This window comes from Myotis brandtii, unplaced genomic scaffold (genome assembly GCF_000412655.1).
Source record: "Myotis brandtii unplaced genomic scaffold, ASM41265v1 scaffold134, whole genome shotgun sequence".
NCBI classification, from domain to species: domain Eukaryota; kingdom Metazoa; phylum Chordata; class Mammalia; order Chiroptera; family Vespertilionidae; genus Myotis; species Myotis brandtii.
In genome coordinates this window covers 1,014,637-1,024,102 of record NW_005354756.1, presented here as the reverse complement: position 1 = coordinate 1,024,102, position 9,466 = coordinate 1,014,637, and the positions used below count along the sequence as shown (strand labels likewise).

The 9,466-nt window shown below is 48.4% G+C and overlaps 1 long non-coding RNA gene across 1 annotated transcript; it reads left to right on the top strand.

The window, feature by feature from the left end:
- Positions 1–6: 6 nt before the first annotated feature.
- LOC106725077 lies at positions 7–3,841 on the top strand. The gene is made up of 3 exons (XR_001360953.1): positions 7–361; positions 2,994–3,249; positions 3,488–3,841. It is a non-coding gene; the product is annotated as an uncharacterized LOC106725077 (long non-coding RNA).
- Positions 3,842–9,466: the final 5,625 nt, after the last annotated feature.

Here is a 9,466-nt window from a genome sequence, read left to right as displayed (position 1 = left end):
GAGGGGGGGGTAGGGGGCAGTCCCCATCCTGCACCCGCCGCACCTGCGGGAGCCTCTCGGGGCCCAGATAGGTGCCCATAGAGAGGGTGCCCTGTCGGTCGCGCCGTGGGGCCTGGATCCCGAGCGCTGGTCCTCGGAGGTGACAGTGAGGCGACCTTCAAAGAACCCCGAGCTGAGCCAGCCCAGCGCGAGCAGCACCCCATTCCCCCTCGCCCGCAGAACGAATGGAAATGAGACCTGAATGCATTGGGGGCCGGACAGATGGCGTTTGGGACCCTCCCCCCTGCATTCTGAGAGTTAGCAAGTTCACTTCGCCACTTTTTCGACGTGTGAGTTTTAGGATTCTCTGCGAACCTCCAAGGTCAGCCTCTTGCGGGTTAAAACAGACATACTGAGATGTATGGTCGCGTCTTCTGTAAGGTTGTGCTTCGGGAGGGACAAGTCGAAAGCCCAGCTGCTCTCGGGGCTGGGGCGGGAGCCCCTGCCCGTTAGGCCTCGATGTTTGAGCCCCTTCGCTTGTGCAGACACTGAAATCCATGTCCGCTCTCAGCGCCCCCTCCGTCTGGGTGTTTAAGCCTCTGATTTTTTTCTTTAAGTTTTTTTTTTTTTTTTTCTGATACTAGAACTTAATTGCTTCTAACCAATGTGTAAACGTTGTCAATGTTGTCTGTGCGTTTGGAGGCAGGACGGGTACTTTTTTCCTGGAGCTCTTTTGGTGGCAGGGGTGACAGACTAGGGAAACAAGCTAGGAACAGGGTTTTTCCTGGTTTCCAGCTACAGGATCAGCAGAGAGGGAGGTGGTCAGGCAGAGCAATGCCCGCCCCGGGCAGTCTGCCCTGGGGAGGGTCACCCCACTTCCCCAGCGGAGGATGACAGAGAGGGAGCTTGGCTGGCAGGGTCAGAGGGGAAGCTGGAGTGACAGATGGCACGTCTCTCTTTCTCTTTTCGTTTGGAAAGGTCACACTTGCGTGTACTTTGATCCCTGACCCCTCTGTCATCACAGAGGTGTCCAGACGAGTGTAGACAGGCTACCTGGACAGCTGAGCTGGTCTCTGGGATGCTGAGCTGGCTTAGAAAGTCATGGCCCCAGGCAACGGTCTTGGCAAGAGTTGTGTTACTGTTTGACCCCGGCCTAGCCATTTCCTGTTCCATGCCCCAGGGACCTGTGAGGTTTGGTTTCCCATCCCCAGTGCTCCCTGAAGAGTGTCTCCACCCTGGCTGTGTGCTCCTTCTGCAAGGACACTGGCCTTGCGGTGGGAAACCTGGATTCAAATCCCAGCTCCTCTTTTTCTCTGCTGGCTGTGACCTTGGGCCCTTATTTAACCTCTCCGACCTGGCTTTCCCTTCTCTGGGATTGCCCCCCCTGCACCCAAAGCAAAAAACAAAACAAACCTCATCAGACTGTTGTAAGGCTTAAAGAGTTTTTTAATTAAAAACACTTTTTAATTGATTTGAGAGAGAGAGAGAAAAAAAATACATCAATTTGTTGTTCTACTTTCATATGCATTCATTGGTTGATTCTTGTCTGTGCCCTGATGGGGGATTGAATCTACAACCTTGACATATCAGGACAATGCTGTGACCAACTGAGCTACCCTGCCAGGACAAAGAGTTTTTTGTTTGTTTGTTTGTTTGTTTTATTCTCACCTGAGGATATTTTTCCATTGATTTTTAGAGAGAGTGGAAGAGAGAGGGAAAGAGAGAAATAGCGATGTGAGAGAAACACTTTGATTGGTTGCCTCCTGCACAATTGATTGGTTGCCCCGGTTCTGGGGAGGAGCCTGCAACCAAGGTACGTGCCCTTGACTGGAATCGGACCTGGGACCCTTCAGTCTGCAGGCGGAAGCTCTATCCACTGAGCCAAACCGGCTAGGGCAGGGCAAAGAGTTTGACTAAATGACCTGTGAGAGTTTCCAGGTCTCATTCCAACATGACTAGGTTTGTGAGTTGGCTTTGAGCCCCGAAAGGGATAAGAAAGAGATATTACAGTGGTAATTATTGTCTTTCTTATATTGTGAGGGTCGAATCAGGCCATGTAAAATAAAAGAGCATTATTTGAATTGAAAGGAGTTCTTAAACTTTTTCCCCCGTTTCCCAACTAGCAGCATCTTAGTGTTTGCCATCCGATGGGGACTTGCTTCCTGTCGTTGCATTCTGAGCCCCTGCCTCTGACCTTGCACATAGTAGGTCTCTAATTGTTAGATGAATCTGGGCTCCGCATCTTGACCGCGTGCTCCCATGATGGACAGCAGACCTTGGGCCTTCCCTGTGCCAGCAGCTGTCGGGGTTTTTTCATAGACACGATTGTTCTGTGGCTCCGTGCAGCTCATAAACAGCCCAGGAGGGCAGACAGGCAGGTGGCCACCTTTCCTACAAGGGGCGGTTCTTTTTTCCCCCTTTAGGCCTCGGTTGAGAAAGGCATTGGAGGACGTGTTCATTGAAACTCAGAGGTTTGCAGATGTTAAATCCAGCCTTTCACGTGGGGTGCAGTTTAACACTATGCTGGGAAGTTTAATAAGCTCGGGGATAATGTTACAACAACCAGCCTCTTCAAACATATGATTACTTGAGCCTTGGTTTTGAAAAGGTATTCCGATCTATTTAACTCATCCGTACTTGGCATGCGCCATGACGTTTGTGGGGGAGGACAAAGGGATGCGCCTCGGGGATAATGTTACAACAACCAGCCTCTTCAAACATAGGATTACTTACTTGAGCCTTGGTTTTGAAAATGTATTCTGACTCTTTAACTCATCCGTACTTGGTATGCGCCATGATGTTTGTGGGGGAGGACAAAGGGATGCGCCTTTTAGGAGATCAAGGTGTTAGGGGAAGAACCGTTTCCTCTAACCCCAGGAGTCTCAGATTTAATTTTATAGTCTTGGGTGAGTGAGTCTGTTGTGAGAGACAGACTGTTGAATGGGTCTTCTGGCTCCTCCCTTCCTTTTTCTTCTTCTCGAACAAATGTTTCCTATTCTCATCTGTCTTATTAGGTGTATCCGCGTGGAGGCCACCAGCAGTGCTGAAAAGCTCCAAGTTGTAGCCAGGGGACAGTAAGCAGTAGCATATGTGTAGCTCTGGATGCCGCTGAACTGCATAGAACCCCAAATGATGCGCAGCTGCTTAAAGCAAGGCTTCGGTGTGTGTCTTCTGAAGGGCCGTGTGGCATTATTATTCATGGAGAAGCTCACGCAATGATGTGTTTGTTAATAGGGCACCTGAGGTGGGAGAGGGTGGAAGGGGTGGGAGGTGAGCTCTTGTTTGGGCTTCCGGTCCAGCATTCTGGGAAGGGCCGCTCCCAGCCTCACCCGGTAAGCGGTGCGCTTTTCCGAGAAGCTGTGAATCCTTTGGTAAAGACTGGTAAATGGTGAGCCCTAGCCTGTTTGGCTCAGAGGATAGAGCGTTGGCCTGTGGACTGAAGGGTCCCAGGTTCGATTCTGGTCAAGGGCACATGCCCGGAGGTGGGAGAGGGTGGAAGGGAAGGGAGGTGAGCTCTTGTTTGGGCTTCCGGTCCAGCATTCTGGGAAGGGCCGCTCCCAGCCTCACCCGGTGAGCGGTGCGCTTTTCCGAGAAGCTGTGAATCCTTTGGTGAAGACTGGTAACTGGTGATTTCTCAGGCCACCAACGCACAGCATTGGGAGTCTTTTGGCCTCCATGTCTCGAGCTATGAAATGGGTTCTATGGATGCTTCCTAAACTTGCCCCGTCGGACCCCTGGGAAGGGGGTTGGGGAGCTCAGCCTGAGGCTTCCAGCACTTTTCAGTGTTAGTCCAGTGGTTCCTTTGGTGAAGGCCAGAACACAGGGTTCTTGTCTGTTTTAAAAATAAAGTCATGTAAACTGCCGCCTTGTATAAAACTCTCTCAAGGAAGATGCACCTTATTTCCTTGGGGCTCTGGGGCTCTCCCCAGCGTAAGGGTGTGTACTCCCAGTTTGAGAATCTTGGAGCTGGATTATTGCAGGGGTCGCTTCTAGTTCCAACTTTATGAAATGCCGGGACATTTAAAGGCTGAAGGTGACCTCCTTCCTCGAGGAAACGGATTGTGTACTAACATCTGCAAAGGATGCCCCGGTACTGAAGGCAAATAGGTAGATCAGTAAATGAAAGAGCCACCGGAGTAGACATTATCTGGATCTGAATGCTAAGGAAGACCATACTCTGAGTATTCAGGGGACTTGGAAATGCCCCCCGGCCCCCCGCCCCCCCCCTGGCAAGAATGAGTTGAAAGGAACCATGAAATGTGAGTGAAGTGCTGTGACTTTTTCTAAACCAGAACAGTGACGAGACAGTTCTCCCCACATTCTAGTGAGTAGTTGAAGCATCCACCCGCCCACTCACCTGCTCTTTGTTGAGTAAATCTAAAGTGCAGGTCAAGTGCACTGTGCATAGGGAGAGCACAAGACAGAGTGACAGATGGGAGCTAGATAGAGGGGAGCGGCCCCGGCCCCGGGGGTGTGTAACCTCTTCCTCGCCCTCCTCTCTTCCCTCCTGCTTTCCCCGCAGGTGCAGGACTCTCACCCTGCTGTGCTCCTCCCACAGCCTCCTGTGGGGGAGGGAGCCCGTAACCTGTCTTTGCCAAATTCGTCTTTTTTTATGTTATTTTGCCCCAGAGGTGCCCAAGTCTCCCCGTCTGAGAGATGAAAGGTCAATTCCCGAATATAATGACCATCTTTTATTTAAAAAAAAAATGGTGGTAGCCCAGCCAGCGTGGCTCAGTGGTTGAGCATTGACCCTATGAACCAAGAGGTCAAGGTTGGATTCCCTGGAGGAGCTCATGCCCAGGTTATGGGCTCAATCCCCTGTGTGGATGGAGCCTGCAGGAGGCAGCCAATTGATGATTCTCTCTCATCGTTGATGTTTCTCTCTCTCTCCCTCTCCCTTTCTCTCTGAAATCAATAAAAAAATATTTTAAAAATAGTGGTAAAATATACGTAACATAAAGCTGACCATTTTAAAGTGTACGGTCTTGTGGCATTAAGGACCTTCGCCTTGTTGTGCAGATCTCAGCACCACCCATCCCCAGAACTTGTTCCTCCTCCCCGACTGGAGCTCTGAACTGATTAAACACTGTCTCCGTCCCGCTGTCAGCCTGTGTGACAGTCCGAGGAACCTCTCTCCTAAGAGGAGTGATACCATATTTGTCTCTTAGTGACTGGCTTATTTCACATAGCATAGTGTCTTCAAGGTTCATTCATGTTGTAGTGCGGAACAGAATTCCATTTCTTCTTGAGGCTGAATAGTATGGCACTGCATGTGTATCTACCAGTGTATCCATTCATCCTTCGACGGACGCTTGGGTTGCGACAACCTTTTGGCCGTTGTGAATAGCGCTGCTCTGAACGTGGGTGGACAAAGATCTGAGACCTGCTTTCACTCCTTTTGGGGCTACAGGCTCCTCTGGCAATTCTGTGTTTGATTTTTGAGGACTCTCCATGCTCTTTCCTTGGTGGCTGCACCATTTTATATTCCTACTAGCAACGGACAAGGGGTCCAGTTTCTCCATATCCTCGCCATCACTAGTTATTTTCTGTATTTTGGACAATAGGCATCCTGACTGGTGTGACATGTTATTTCTCTTGACTCACTTTCTCCCTCTTCGTTCTGTTATTCTTTCAACACTGGCCGTGGTCTTTGCCTTCCTTTGAGCTGCGGGGAGGCCCTGACATGTTAGGAGTGCTTCCTTCAGCCCTGGCTCCTGGCTGCCAGGGGATTCTGAGGGCATCATGTTTCATTTCTTTAGTGAGTGCAGCGGGATGCAGATTCCGGAGGTTTCCAGAGGCCGCTCTGCTCCTGCGTTAGGGTCAGCGTGTCTATGGCTCTCCTCCCATCCTCCCCTCGTCTTTTTAATTTTGAATGTGAGTTGGGGGACTCAAGAGGATAACAGCGGACCAGCAACTCAGACAGTGCTTGGCCCTTTGTGACTCTGAATGCAGGGTTCCGGGAGTAAACTTGCTTTGCCTGTGGACCTTGACTGTGAGTGGGGTGTTCGGTGGTCTGACATCTGCAGAGATCTGGCGGCAGAATTAAAACGTCAGGGGCAATAGATATTATGCATACATACATCTACATACACCAACACACACATGCAGAGGTCCAAAGATACCGGCCTTGCCCGCATTGCTGAGTCTCAAACCTGGAGAGGAAATTGGAGGTTTATTTAAACTAAGGGCAGAGGCAGAGTCTTATCAGGTTGCAGAGTTGGAATGGGTAAGCCTTGTGCCGAGGGATTAAAACCACCAAACAGATAGACAACAAACCAAAGCTGTGACTCAGGAATAGCAGTTAATGATGGAGAGACACGGGGGTGGGGGGGGGGAGGGGGTGCAGCAGGAAAATGAGCAATTGGTGGCGGGCATGATTCACTGGGGCTGTGTCCCCGAGTGTTTCACGTGGGTGCGGAATTTCTGCGACAGTTTCCTGGCGCTCTCAGTAGAGAGGAAAAGAGTGTCATCCAGATGGTGGGTATTTCATCTCGACCTTTGCACCTAGAAAATGTTTTCGATGAAATGCTGAATCCCGTGGGAAGTGTACAGTTCCGATCTGTGTAACTGAGTAGGGCGCAGCCTTGTTGATATTCATTTCTTAAAACATAAAAATCTCCGTGACAGTCTGTCTAAACTGGAACACACTACTGATGTGTTTAAAGCCTCGGAGATGGGTGCTTTGTCAGTTTTGAACCATGCAAAGAATTCCCGTTTATGTTATCATAACCTCACGTGGTTATTAAGAGGATTACGTGAATTCATATGTGTGCTTGGCTCAGAGTGAGCATTTGGGTTAGCCATTATTATTGTTGTTATTGAGCTCCTTAGGATCCATCCACTCATGCACAGATAATTTTGGAGCACATATTCTGTGCCATGCCTTCATTTTTAAAAAATATGTTTTTATTGATTTTATAGAGAGAAGAAGGAGAGGGAGAGAGAGAGAGAAACATTGATGAGACAGAAACATTGATCAGCTGCCTCCCGCCCACCCTTTGCTGGGGATTCAGCCCGCAACCCTGGCATGTGCCATGACGGGGAATCGAACTAGTGACCTCTTGATGAATGGGAGGATGCTCCATCCACTGAGCCACACCAGCAGGGCAACCATGCCTTCGTTTTTATGATGCTAACAGGACTACTTCCCATGGCCTAAGGCAGTGCTGTGGCCATGGTTTTGACCCAGCTGACAACTAACTTTCCTCCTTTGGCTTTGAGGAGAAAGGCCTTAGAGAAATCCCTTTAGACTTGGTGTTTGGACACCAATATCAAGACATCTGCAAGGTCTGTTGTGGAAGAAGTGTTTGCTGTTAAATAGTAGAGAAAAATCTTCCTATTTGAGAAAACAAGCAGAATAGTCGTACGATCACAGCAGTGGATAAGAAGGTGTGACAATATAAGCATTGGGAAAGTAGACTCACATGTTGACTGATGCTGTAGATGTGTTTATATTGTACTTGGAAGGTAGGAAAAGAGTTTCTATTATTAAAAGAGAAATTACAAGTACAAGAGGAATGTTAGAGCAGTTCCTGAATGTTCCCTGAAAAAATGTTTAGCTGGGCTGCCTCTTGGGACTAGAAGAAAAATGATACTCATATGGAAGGGGATAAAGGACATAAATATTCTTGGGAGATTGGTGATCTTATAATCAGACTTTTATCCTGCATGGTATACTGACCAGCATAATCAAACCTGAGAAGTTCCCCCACAGACCGGAAGTTACATCAACATTTGGTCACTAGGGTGGGAAGAGGATGCAGGTTGTAGAGTTTCCAAAGGGAAGGCCCATGGCAGGCAGGGTGTCATCAGCACAGGCGATGGCTTTCCCTTGTGGCCCAGGCCAGTTGGTCCCAGGCCTCCTCCACGTCCAGGATGCCTGAGGCCTGCAGTGGAAGCTCTGACTTTTCTAAAGGTGAGAGAGGGCGGCGACCTCAACTGGGGAAGTGGGCGAGTGTGTAGAATGGGAAGAAGTGGAGTCCTTTGAGTGATGTCGAGGAGATAAAGCTTGCTTTTGGAAGAGATAGTGGTAGGGTGAGGGAGGGGCGGAGTCAGGGATGAGGTTGAGCTTTCCAGATTGGACTCACATCACTCAGTTGTGCAGGGGTGAGGACCTGGAGGATCCTGTTCTGAGTGGGCTTGTGAAATTTCCAAGTGAAAATTTAGGACTTCATTTAGGGCAGTGGGACACCTGGGCCTGGGGCTTGGAAGAGAGACTTGAATGTGAGGTAAGGGTTTGGGGTATATACCTGTAGATAGTAGAGGTATCAGGTATAGAAGAATTCAGAGGACTGACCAGAGGTTGACCAGAAGGAGACCAGAAGTGCTGGGGGGAGAGAATGTTCCTTCAATGAAGGGTGGGGCTCATGGGGTCACCGTGCTGTGAGAGGCCAAGTAAGATAAGGGCTAAACTGTTCTTTGGGTTTGTTTACACATGGTAGGTGTGCAAATATTTGTAGAGTTGACTGCTCAGTTTTCCATGGTTCAGAGGAGACACTGGCTTAGCTTTGTAAACATCTTATAGTAACATCTTGACCATGAGGATCTCACAGTGTTCATGAAAGTTTGCACATGTCCTTGCCAAGTATCGTGTGTCCATATTCTACGAGTTCCTGAAATGAGTGAGCTCAGAATTAGAGATTTTACTATACTTTCTTGTGATTCTTACACATCTTATCTTTCGTACCATCAGAATTACAGACTCATGGTAAAATTGGGAGGAAATTAGAAATTGCTTGTTTTAGCAAAGATACTTCTGCAGCCCCATTAGAATGGATAAAATAAGAAGTTAACAATACCAGCTTTTGGTGAGGATGTGGAACCAAAGGAAGCCTCATGCACCACACACAAAAAAGACCAACCACTTGGAAAATCAGCATTATTTACTACAGCTGAACCTGTATTTTGTGACCCAGTGATTCACACTTGGGCTTATATTCAACAGAAACAAGTGCTGTGTACTTAGTTCACACAGCTTTACTTGTGATAGCCCCAAACTGGAAAAAAAAACCCAAATGTCCATTAACTGGTGACTGTATGAACCAATGAGCGTATATCCACACGACGGAATGCTACTCAGCAACGAAAAAGGAATGAAACACTAATACATGCAACAAATGGATGAAATTTACAGACAAAATGTTGAGCAAAAGAGGCCAGACATGCCCTGGCCGGTGTGGCTCAGTTGGTTGGAGCATCAGCTTGTGCCCGGAAAGGTTACTGGTTTGATTCCCGGTCAGGGCACATACCCAGGGTGTGGGTTCCATCTCCGGAGGGAACACATACGGGAGGCTACTGATCGATGTTTCTCTCTCTCTCTCTCTCTCTCAAATCAATAAAAAAACAAACATATCCTTGGATGAGGATTACAAACAAAAGAGGCCAGACATAAAAGCATATACATAATGTATGGTTTTATTTTCAGGAAGCTCAAAACAGACCAAACTATCCTGTACTAAGTATCAGAATGCTGATGGTTACCAGTGAG